The sequence below is a fragment of the Lithobates pipiens genome, unplaced genomic scaffold (assembly GCF_037356315.1).
Source record: "Lithobates pipiens isolate NorthernLeopardFrog02 unplaced genomic scaffold, aLitPip1_a1.2 Scaffold_28, whole genome shotgun sequence".
In the NCBI taxonomy this organism is placed as follows: Eukaryota; Metazoa; Chordata; class Amphibia; order Anura; family Ranidae; genus Lithobates; species Lithobates pipiens.
Window position 1 is genome coordinate 136,124,505 of NW_027507789.1, and position 10,000 is coordinate 136,134,504.

Genomic DNA, 10,000 nt, shown 5'->3' on the forward strand with positions numbered 1-10,000 from the left:
GAGGTGGCCGGGCGGCAGAGTCCCGGGCGTCCCCGGGCGAGGGGGACCCCGGAGGTACCTTCCGAGGCTGACCGGAGCTGACCGGCATGAGGCGGGGGCCCCTGGCCGACGGGGGACCGAGCGGGGGTCGGACGGCACTGACCGCGAGCTTCCGCGGGCGACCCGGCCTCGGGGGACCCTGGAAGTACCTTCTGAGGCTGACCGGAGCTAACCGGCATGATGCGGGGGCCCCTGGCCGACGGGGGACCGAGCGGGGGTCGGCCGCCACTGACCGCGAGCGTCCGCGGGTGCCCCGGCCTCCAGAAACCTTCCAAGTCCCGTGCCAGGCTGGCCGGGGTTAACCGGAGCTAACCGGCATCAGCCGCGAGCCAGGGGCCGACGGGGGACCGAGGGGAGGTCGGCCGCCACTGACCGCGAGCGTCCGCGGGTGCCCCGGCCTCCAGAAACCTTCCAAGTCCCGTGCCAGGCTGGCCGGGGTTAACCGGAGCTAACCGGCATCAGCCGCGAGCCAGGGGCCGACGGGGGACCGAGGGGAGGTCGTCCGCCACTGACCGCGAGCTTCCGCGGGTGCCCCGGCCTCCAGAGACCTTCCAAGTCCCGTGCCAGGCTGGCCGGGGTTAACCGGAGCTAACCGGCATCAGCCGCGAGCCAGGGGCCGACGGGGGACCGAGGGGAGGTCGGCCGCCACTGACCGCGAGCTTCCGCGGGTGCCCCGGCCTCCAGAGACCTTCCAAGTCCCGTGCCAGGCTGGCCGGGGTTAACCGGAGCTAACCGGCATCAGCCGCGAGCCAGGGGCCGACGGGGGACCGAGGGGAGGTCGGCCGCCACTGACCGCGAGCTTCCGCGGGTGCCCCGGCCTCCAGAGACCTTCCAAGTCCCGTGCCAGGCTGGCCGGGGTTAACCGGAGCTAACCGGCATCAGCCGCGAGCCAGGGGCCGACGGGGGACCGAGGGGAGGTCGTCCGCCACTGACCGCGAGCTTCCGCGGGTGCCCCGGCCTCCAGAGACCTTCCAAGTCCCGTGCCAGGCTGGCCGGGGTTAACCGGAGCTAACCGGCATCAGCCGCGAGCCAGGGGCCGACGGGGGACCGAGGGGAGGTCGGCCGCCACTGACCGCGAGCTTCCGCGGGTGCCCCGGCCTCCAGAGACCTTCCAAGTCCCGTGCCAGGCTGGCCGGGGTTAACCGGAGCTAACCGGCATCAGCCGCGAGCCAGGGGCCGACGGGGGACCGAGGGGAGGTCGGCCGCCACTGACCGCGAGCTTCCGCGGGTGCCCCGGCCTCCAGAGACCTTCCAAGTCCCGTGCCAGGCTGGCCGGGGTTAACCGGAGCTAACCGGCATCAGCCGCGAGCCAGGGGCCGACGGGGGACCGAGGGGAGGTCGGCCGCCACTGACCGCGAGCGTCCGCGGGTGCCCCGGCCTCCAGAAACCTTCCAAGTCCCGTGCCAGGCTGGCCGGGGTTAACCGGAGCTAACCGGCATCAGCCGCGAGCTCGGGGCCGACGGGGGACCGAGGGGAGGTCGGCCGCCACTGACCGCGAGCTTCCGCGGGTGCCCCGGCCTCCAGAAACCTTCCAAGTCCCGTGCCAGGCTGGCCGGGGTTAACCGGAGCTAACCGGCATCAGCCGCGAGCCAGGGGCCGACGGGGGACCGAGGGGAGGTCGGCCGCCACTGACCGCGAGCTTCCGCGGGTGCCCCGGCCTCCAGAGACCTTCCAAGTCCCGTGCCAGGCTGGCCGGGGTTAACCGGAGCTAACCGGCATCAGCCGCGAGCCAGGGGCCGACGGGGGACCGAGGGGAGGTCGGCCGCCACTGACCGCGAGCGTCCGCGGGTGCCCCGGCCTCCAGAAACCTTCCAAGTCCCGTGCCAGGCTGGCCGGGGTTAACCGGAGCTAACCGGCATCAGCCGCGAGCTCGGGGCCGACGGGGGACCGAGGGGAGGTCGGCCGCCACTGACCGCGAGCTTCCGCGGGTGCCCCGGCCTCCAGAAACCTTCCAAGTCCCGTGCCAGGCTGGCCGGGGTTAACCGGAGCTAACCGGCATCAGCCGCGAGCCAGGGGCCGACGGGGGACCGAGGGGAGGTCGGCCGCCACTGACCGCGAGCGTCCGCGGGTGCCCCGGCCACTGTAAGCAGAAAGCCGGAGGTGCGCTCCGAGCTGGCCGGCGGCACTTTGCCGTTTCCACGCGCTCGGCCGGACTTAGCCGCATTTCCCCCAGCGCTTTGGCTTGGCGCGGCAAGCTGACCGCCCTGTCCAAGCTGACCGGCGAGGACTCTGTCAGATTTTCCAGGCGTCGCGCGCCATGCTGGCCAGGTCCAAGCTGGCCGGCACAGTCTTTGTCGTTTTTCAGGCGGCAAAATCGTGGAAGTCGCGGATGAGGGCGGATTTGCTCCCCCGGGCCGGGGGTGAGTTCCAGGAGCCCGGACCGGATTCCGGATTTTGCCGCCCCCGCCGCGGAACTATTTTCGGGGCCCGAGTGAGCCGGGAAAGGTTGCTGCGGATATATGTGAGGAGGTGATTTTCCGAGTGCCACTTCCACAGAGCCTCACGCCCGGACCGATGTAGCCCGCCGCCCCCCGGCGGGGAGGGGAGAGCTCGCCCAGGCCCCGGCCCCGGAGGTCGCGGGCCGCCAGGGGCGCCTCGACCCCCTCCCGTCCGCCCGTGGAGGCTTCCCAGGGGTGCCCGCCGTCCCGGCGGCGGGTCCCCTCCGTCGGTCGCGGACGGAGGCGCCCGCGGTCCCCCGCCACGGGGACCCGGGCCTCCCTCCGTCCCGCGGACCCCCCCCGCGACCCAGGTGAGTCTGCCAGGACCCGAAGGAGCATCAGGACGGCCCGAGACACGCCGACCGGCGGCGGGGCCGAGCCGGGCGAGGGCGAGGGTGCGAGCCGAGCGCGTCTTGACCGACCGTCACCGGCCGCCCTCCCCTCCGCCCCGGCCGGCCCCACAGGCCCCGGCGGCCGAGCGCAGACGTCCTCCGACAGCCCCGGTACCCCCGCCAGGCACCCTCCCGCGGACCGGCCGCGGGAGAGCGCGACGTCGAGGACCGACGGGGACGCGGGAGCGGGAGGCTTCGGCCGAACCTCCCCTCCCTCCCCGACGCCTCCACCGACCCAAGCGTCGCCCCGGGCCCCTCGGCCCGCCGCCCGGAGGGCTGACCCCCCGAGGACGGCGGCCGGCGGGGCCCACCCTTGCCCGCAGCGGCGCCGCGCGGCCCTCCCGCCCCCAGCCGCGGAGGGCCGGCCCCGCCCGACCCCAGGGCTACCTGGTTGATCCTGCCAGTAGCATATGCTTGTCTCAAAGATTAAGCCATGCACGTGTAAGTACACACGGCCGGTACAGTGAAACTGCGAATGGCTCATTAAATCAGTTATGGTTCCTTTGATCGCTCCATCTGTTACTTGGATAACTGTGGTAATTCTAGAGCTAATACATGCCGACGAGCGCTGACCCCCAGGGATGCGTGCATTTATCAGACCAAAACCAATCCGGGGGCCCGGGGGCTCCGGCCCCTTCCCCGGCCGCTTTGGTGACTCTAGATAACCTCGGGCCGATCGCACGTCCCCGTGACGGCGACGATACATTCGGATGTCTGCCCTATCAACTTTCGATGGTACTTTCTGCGCCTACCATGGTGACCACGGGTAACGGGGAATCAGGGTTCGATTCCGGAGAGGGAGCCTGAGAAACGGCTACCACATCCAAGGAAGGCAGCAGGCGCGCAAATTACCCACTCCCGACTCGGGGAGGTAGTGACGAAAAATAACAATACAGGACTCTTTCGAGGCCCTGTAATTGGAATGAGTACACTTTAAATCCTTTAACGAGGATCTATTGGAGGGCAAGTCTGGTGCCAGACAGCCGCGGCAATTCGTGGTGTGAGGAGGTTGAAGGGAGAGCTCTGCAAGAACCAGACAAAGACCGGGGCTATGGCATCAGCCAGCCCAGGCTCGGGGCCTTCTTCCCGGCCTGGGCCTCCGGCTCACCCCCCCGGAGCAAGAGATCTTACAGGGGAAGACAAAGTTTTTTTACGGGCCCAGTCAGAGCTCCAAGACTGGACTGAAGCTCTACCGGAGGAGGACCATGGAATGGCCCTGGAGAGACGCCGCAGGGTGAAGATCCTTATCCGACAGGCCGCGGCGGCCTATATTGGCAAAACCCAGAGGTTGACGGATCTCCGCAACCGAAGAGACCGGCTGTCTAGCAACAGGCGGGGTGATTACAAGGAGGCCATTGAAGGCCTGAAAGCGGAATGTAGGGACCTATGGCGCTTAATAGGTTCCCTCTGTGAAAAGGGCAAGGAGGAGAAAGACTTTCTCAGAGACGTGGAAGGCATCCTAGTAAAGGCAAGTCAGGAGGGGTCACAAGCGGCCAGGCGCACATCCCAGAAAGTACCTGCGGCGGTGACGCCAGGAGAGGACCCGGCGGTGGCGGTCCTGGAAATCCCGGTCGGAGTTCCGGTGGAGAGCCAGGGAGAAGCCATCCGGAGTCAGGAGGAAACGAGCCAGGCGGGAGACTTCCAGGAGGTCGATACCCCCGGAGCCGGTAGTGCGGAGGGTCCCCGGATCCCTGTAAGATCATCTGCTGGGCCTAGAGCCGTAGCACAGGTAGATCCGGGTAGGGTACCCCGTGATGCATGTAGAGGCTCCGGGGGGGAGGTGGCGAGTCCGGGGCAACCTGGAAAAAAGCTATTAGTTGTCCTGGAGAGGGAAGACCCGGTGAAACGCATGGCGAAAGACCGCCGAAGGTCATCTGAAGGGACTCCCCCAGTGATCCCGGCGGTGCCCGCAACATCAGGGGTAGCGCGGGGAGTGCCGACCACATTGGCGGCCCCCGCCGCGGCCGCAAGAGGTGAGGGGTCTGGTCTTCCAGGTACAGACTCTGGTCAGCATGGACAAGATGGCGGAGCGTCCTCTGCTGACACTGGGCGAGTCAGCGTGGTGGAGGCGGGTGCGTCACTTCCGGTTTCGCAAAGCGCGCCCGGAAGTGACCTCCCGGAACCGGAAGTGCGGTCTTCTGCGGCCCCGGAAGCCGCAGATCGTGGTGCGAATACAATGGGGACACCCCAGGTCCAGATGGCTACCCCGGTGGCATCCCCTGGACATGGGGGGTCTCTGAGTGGTACCCTGGAGTCCCTCCCAGTTGATGCTACCTCGGAGGGTCTAGGGTCATCAGGGGATAGTTTAAGGGGAGGCCAGGTATGTTGGGGCGAGTCCCCCATGGGGGCACTAGATAATGGGTGCCCCGCGTTGGATTTTATCCGGGAACTGGAGGGGTCCCAGCAGCCTGTGGAGGCGGAGATGGAGGTGGGATCTCCTCAGGACCCGGTGACGTCCATAGGTGTAGCCTCATCCCCTGGGGGGGAGGTAGTGAATGATACCTCAATTGAGGAAAGGGGGGCGGTAGGGGGATGTAGTGAAAGTGCTCCGTCGGGCTCAGTCCGACCGGGGTCTGACCCTCCCCCTGCAGTCCCAAAGGTGATCTTGGGCACGCAGGACGAGGCGAACCTCTTGAGTGCCCTTAAGACTGGACGCTCATTTGCCCAGGTGGCAGGTGCGTCTGTCCCTCTGGGCCCCCTGTACGGCCAGTTTGGCGCCCAGAATTTCAGGGCCCCCCCTGAGGAACATCTCCAGGGGGCGAGCGCCTGGTCCCGGGGTACGGGTGGCCCGGAGAGGCGCAGGCGCAATGTGGTGCAGCTCAAGTGGGAGGGAGAGGCCGCGTGCCCTAGCAGAGGTCAGGTTATTGACTACCTGTTGGGGCTGCGGTTCAAGGTTTCTGAACTGTTTGCGGTGATACATCCCGCCAACACCAAGGAGTTTGACATCAGCTTCACCTCCTTAGTATCTATGGAACTTTTCCTGACCCTGTACGAGATCGTCAGGAAGTCAGACCCGTGGAAAAGTTTCAGGGTAGTGCCTCTTTCCAGGCAGGAGGATATTAAGAACGTCACCGTGCTGGTCAGGAATGAATCCCTCCCACCTGAGGACATCGCCACCTGGCTGGCGCGGTATGGGCAGCTCCAGTCGGGGCTGAGGAAGAACCTGGACGAACGCGGGATCTGGACGGGCGCGTGGTTGGCCAGGATCCGGCTCAAGCGCCAGGGAAATACTGTGGCCCATGTCCCTGGCAGCGCTTTCATCGGGAGAGACCGGATCCTGGTCTTCTACCCCGGCCAGCCCCGCAGGTGCTTTAAGTGCGGCAGTCCAGCGCATCTCAGCGCTGACTGCACGATGCCTCGCTGCGTGAGGTGTAATGGCTTCGGCCATTCACCTGAGGGTTGCAGACTGATAGTCTGCAACCTCTGCGGGGAAATGGGGCACCCCTTCAGTCGTTGCCCCAAGGCCTTTAGGGGCCGGGCTGAGGGGAATGCCCCAGGCCCAGAGGGTGAACCGGCCCCCAGACAAAGTGGGGAGCCGGAGCCTTCAGGGTCACAGAGGGAGGGCGCCCCCCTCCCTCAGAGGGTCAGACCTCCCAGGCGCGAGTCTAGAACGGGCTCGGCCGCTTCTGAAGCAGGCCCCTCGTCCCGGGCTGGGCCTGTGCCTGAGGGGGCACCGGTAGGGAATCAGGGAGACGTTAGGCAAAAAAAACCTGTCACTAGGAATCGTCCCTCACCCCCTTCTTGTCCCCCTCCCCCACCCCCTCCCCGTCCTTCCTCCCCGCCCCCCCCCCGCCCCTCTCCCCCTCCCCCCTCCCGCCCCCCTTCCCCTCCCTCCACCCCAGTCTCCCCCCTCCCTGCTACCCCCCCCCCCTCATCCCCCGCTGTACAAGTCCGGACCTCACCCCAAGGTGGGTCCCGTTCATCTAGGGATTTAGAGGCCCTCCTGATGCCTCCACCTGCCTCTCCGGTAGTGGTGGGTGCTAGGCGTACCCAACCAGAGGCAGTAAACCCCATGGAGGTCTCTGAAGCTGGTAGGGGGGCAAATAAACGCCCCAAGGAGGTGTCCTCAGGAAGATCTGACGGGGAGAGCGGGAGGGAGCCGCCCCAAGCAGATTGGGTGAGAAAAACAAAAAAGAAAAGGAAGAGGAAGGTTCCAGGGAAGGAGGATGGGGGAGACCCCCGGCCCAGCACCAGTGGAGTGGTCAGTGGGACTCCCGCCCTTTCCCTTTGGGGTAGATTTGGTGTGTTGTCCTCTGATTCAGAGGGCGACTAAAATTGGTTTGTAAGTAGAGAGGAATGCAAAACTTTAATCACCAAGGATGACGGTACCCGCACCAATACGCCTTGCGACCATTAATGTTGCAAGTGTGCGTTCTGCGGCGGCTAGGTTTGCAGCCTTTGATTTTCTCGGCCGAGTTGAAGCTGACATTTTGTTTTTGCAAGAGACCTGGCTGGCATCTGTGGCAGAGATGCATCTAGCAAAGAGGGAGTGGAGGCATGGGCCCTCCCTCTGGTCTCTTGCGGCTGAGCCCTGCAGTGGTGTCGCGGTCCTTTTTAAGACCGGTTCGGTGGCCTGTCGACGGGTGATCGAATTAGAAATCGGTAGGTGTCTGATTGTGGATGCTGTAGTAAGGGGGGAATCCCTTCGCCTCATTAATTTTTATGGACCTCAGTCCAAGAGGGGAAGGAAGGACCTCCTTGCTCAGCTGAAGCCATACCTGTTTACATCCCAGCAGGTGGTCTTTGGAGGGGACTTTAACATGGTCACCAGGTCAAAGGACCGGGCAGGCGCCTCAGGCCCTCTGGGATATGACAGTATTTTTTTGAACAGCGTAGTGAGGGAGGCCGGGTTGGTGGATGTGCACGTTCACCACTTCCCCAACCTCACGGGTTTCACCTACTCCAGAGGTAGCAGCAAGAGTAGGTTAGATAGGTTTTTTTTGAAGGGGACCTCGTCCTTTGCGGCGCCTGTGCTGCATGCGGTCGAGTTCTCCGACCACTGTATGGTGTCGGTCACTCTGAATGTGGCCGACACCCCTCAGAAAGGTAGAGGTCTGTGGCGACTGAACGGGTCGCTGCTTGAGGACCCTGAGGTCAGGTCGGCTTATGAAGACTTCTTTATGGAACAAGCCTCGCTCCTTGAGAGCGGCTGCTCCCGCCAGGAATGGTGGGAAGCAGTGAAGAAAAGGTCGGAGGGCTTTTTCCGTGAAGTCTCGAGCCGCCGGGCAGCTTCCCGGTACCAGGCCTACCAAAGGTTGCGCAGGCGGTTAGACCGCTTGGTTTCCGATGGGGGCCCTCAGGACCAGATCTCAGATCTGAAGCTTCAGATGAAGGAGTGTCAGTATGACCGTCTCGCCTCCCTAAAGCTGGAGAGGGATTACGGGAAGTTTACCAACCCGGATCCCTACAAAAGCTGCGGGGACGCGGTGAGTGGGAAGGTCATACACGGACTGAGAGATCCCTCGGGTTCCCTGGTGAGGTCCAAGCCGGGCATCCTGGGGATCATCAGAGCCCATTTTTCAGACATCCTTCGGAAAAAGCCGTTGGATCTGAGAAAGGCTGAGCAGTTTCTTGACGAGACCCCGCTGGTAGCGGGGTCTGACTCCCTGGACCTTTTGACGGAAGAGATCTCGGTGGCCGAAATAGAACAGGCCATTGACTCTTTGTCTCTAAAAAAGTCGCCGGGGCCTGATGGGCTCACGGCGGAGTTTTATAGAACCTTTAAGAGCCTCTTGGCTCCTTGTCTGAAGGAGGTGTTCAGCGAGTGTTTGGCATCTGGCCTCCTCCCTCCTTCGATGAGAAGGTCGGCTTTGATCCTTCTGTCCAAAGGGAAGGATCCGTCCGTGGTGGAGAATTGGCGACCTATTGCCCTTCTCACTACGGATAGAAAGATTTTGGCAAAGGTTCTGTTTGTGCGTATGTCTGCTGTTGCAGGCAAGCTTCTGTCAGTCTCTCAGCACTGTACAGTTCCCGGCCGAAGCACCTTTAGTGCGGTCCTTAACGTCCGGGAGGCCGTGGAAAGGTGCAGGGCAACGGGGGACGGACGGTATCTGTTGGCGTTAGACCAAGCAAAAGCTTTTGATCGGGTGGACCACGAGTACCTCTGGCTTCTCCTGGGTAAATACGGCTTGCCTGATCAATTTATCGATTGGCTTAGAGTTTTGTACAGAGGGGCCGAGAGCTTCCCCCTGGTCAATGGCTGGGTGGGTCCTGCTTTCTCGGTGGACTCTGGTGTCAGGCAGGGCTGTCCGTTGAGTCCCCTGCTCTACGTCTTTGCGGTCGACCCCTTCGTAAGGAGGCTAGACTGCGGGCGTTTGAGGGGGGTCACGACGGGGCCAGGCAGTGGCTCAGACGAAACGGTGAGAGTTGTGGCCTATGCGGACGATGTCTCAGTGGTAGTGGCTAGCCGAGAGGAGGCCCAGTTTGTGGAGACACAGATTGGGGGCTACTCTGAGGCATCTGGTTCGCAGGTCAATTGGGACAAGAGTGAAGCTCTCTGGCTGGGTAGGGAGGGGGATCAGTTCCCCCTCCCGGACGTTTTTCCCACGCCCCTGCCAGAAATTCGGATCCTAGGCATTTATTTCGGCCAGGGTGATTACCCCAAGCGAAATTGGGAACGCAGGCTGGTAAGTGCCGCCCAGAAGGTCAACGCCTGGAGGGGTTGGAAGCTGTCACTGAGGGAAAGGGTGAGCCTGGTTAAAACCTATTTGCTCCCGGAATTCCTCTACGTCAGCTACGCTTGTCTTTTGCCGGAATCCCTCTATGCACGGGTCTGCGGTCTGTTTTTCCTGCTGTTGTGGGGAAACAGACTGAATCTGATCAAGAGGGAAGTCACGTACCGACGGAGGGAGCAGGGTGGGTTGGACATGGTGAACCCCACGGTTTTCTTTACCGTGGTGTTTCTAAAGTTCAACCTACAATCCATCTTTGTGGACGAGCCCTCTCCGTGGGAGCGCTCGTGCAAGGATTGGTTTCTGGCTTTCCTGAGTGGGTGGGAGGGGGGTGGTCGCCCGGGTGATCTCCGGAGATCCCACGGGTACCTCCCTACCTATGTTCCAACCGCCCTGAAGGTGCTAAGGCGATGGAGGATAACGGCCTTAGAGGTGGGCTCCCTGGGTCGGCGTGAGCTGC